Source organism: Aplysia californica, unplaced genomic scaffold, assembly GCF_000002075.1.
Source record: "Aplysia californica isolate F4 #8 unplaced genomic scaffold, AplCal3.0 scaffold01474, whole genome shotgun sequence".
NCBI classification, from domain to species: Eukaryota; Metazoa; Mollusca; class Gastropoda; order Aplysiida; family Aplysiidae; genus Aplysia; species Aplysia californica.
The window spans coordinates 3,640-5,702 of record NW_004798744.1 but is presented as its reverse complement, the minus strand read 5'-3'; positions in this window follow the sequence as shown (position 1 = coordinate 5,702).

Sequence of the window (2,063 nt, the reverse complement as noted above, 5' to 3'; positions counted from 1 at the left end):
TGTGTGTGTAGAGGGGGGACGGGGACGGAGGCAGTCTGAAAGAGAAAGGAGCAAAGGACACTATCAGCTTTGGTGTAGCGCTCACATGCTCATTCGCTGTCGTGTGCAGGAGATCTGAGTTCGATTTTCGAGTGGGGAACATTTTCTTTACAAGACAGCGTCTGGGTCTTTCTGCTGGGACATGTATGTCTCTTAGTCCGGACTGGCCGGATTTAGACAGAGTTCTAAAAAATCTAAATTGTGTTGATGAGGGTGTAAAAAATAATTAATGTCTTTATGAATTTAAAGAGGGAAGGGAAAGGACTAGGAAACTTAATAAACGAAAAAAGAATAGAGATACAATTCAGGGGAGTGGGGGATGAGGGAAGAAAAAATAGAGAGAAACAAGAGTATAGAAAAAGTGTGCAGAGCTAAAAAAAAAAATAATAAAACGATGCAAGACAGACAGACATACAAACAGACAGGCAGACAGTCAAACAGACAGACAGAAAAGACAGACAGACAGACAGACCGACAGACATACAGACAGACAGACAGACAGACAGACAGGCAGACATACAGACAGACAGACAGACAGAGGTGGCCGGGGAGACAGAGGGAGACGGAGAAAGGGAGTAGAGCTTGAAAGAATTGGGGGAAGGGGTGGGGGGGAGGGTAGAGAGGAAAGGAAGGCAAGAAGACAAAAAGAGGAAAACAAAGAATAAGAACAGTTGGAGAACATGGTAAAAAAATGTTGTGTATATATAGAAAGAGGGGTGGAGTAAAAGGGGGGGGGGGGGGGGAGGGGGAAGAGTGAATGAGAGAAAATAAAAGGAGAATAAAGGGAGGAAGAAAGGAGGGGATTTGGGGGATGGGGGCAGAGTACAAAGCCCACACACAGCCAAACAGACAGAACAGACGTAAGGCCACAGAAGAATTGATAAACTCGTGTTCGTTAAGTGATTTCTGCTGTAGCTCGTCATTCTGACAAACAAAGTTATGCGCCGTCTGTGTCTCCAGTCATTATTTGGCCGCCATCTTAATTCTCTAATCCCCCGAGACAAAACGACGGGCGCGGACGAGAGGGATCACAGACTCGACTACAAAACTAACGGGCGATTTTTATTACATTACAGGTATCGAGTCCAATGGTTGTAGTTGTAGAAGTTTCGAGTTGGGGTTATAGTTTTTGGAGTTGAGTTTTGAGTTTCAATTTTTCAATTTTGAGTTCGGAGGTTTGAGGTTTGAGGTTTGGGGTTAGACGTTTGGGATTTGTGCCTTGAGCTTTGGGCTTGGGGGGTTGTGGCTTGAGGTTTGAGGTTTGAGTTTATGTTTCGGTTCAAATTTGAGTTTTGAATTTTGAACATTTTTGATCCTCTGGATACAAATAACTGGGAATTGTAAAAACATGATTTGTGTCGTTTTCAGTTACCATTTGATCCAAGACTGGCTCGAGTAACATTGTGCTGGGGCTAGTTTTTGTGATGTAGCAGTTAGGCGCTTCGCTGTCGAAAGCAATAGACCTGAGCTCAGTTCCCGTGTGGAAGAGAATTTCATCGAGTTCTCGGTCATTATGCTGGGATGTTGTAACCCTTTCAACCTGGGTTGACCCTGATAGGCAGCGTCGAAGTGGCCAGCCTCCTAAAAGATCTAAATTGTGTGGATGGGAGCATACAGCTACATTAAAATGTTCGTATCACTCTTAAATTGCAGCAGATATAGGGCTGTCTATAATTTAGCTAAATTTGATCATTTTTGGCATAATTTCTGATTATTTTCCTTTGTCATTCTTTGGTAAAATTCACAGAATCGCATAATTTCACATTTTTGGGATCAGTTTGCATAATTTCAGAATTTTTCTTGCGTAAATCGACGGGGACAGATAGGGTTGTTTGATTACGGAAATGGTGGGGGGAGGGGGGGGGACTTTGGGCATTCTTCTTGCTATGCTTTGATATTTATGGTACCTTCACGGTCCCTTCCATCCTCTTACCAGATGTCGCCAGCTGCATGTTTGAGGACGTATCAATGCCTCTGGTTTATTCTTTTTTGTGATCTCTGTCTTTTCTCTCACCCCCACCCCC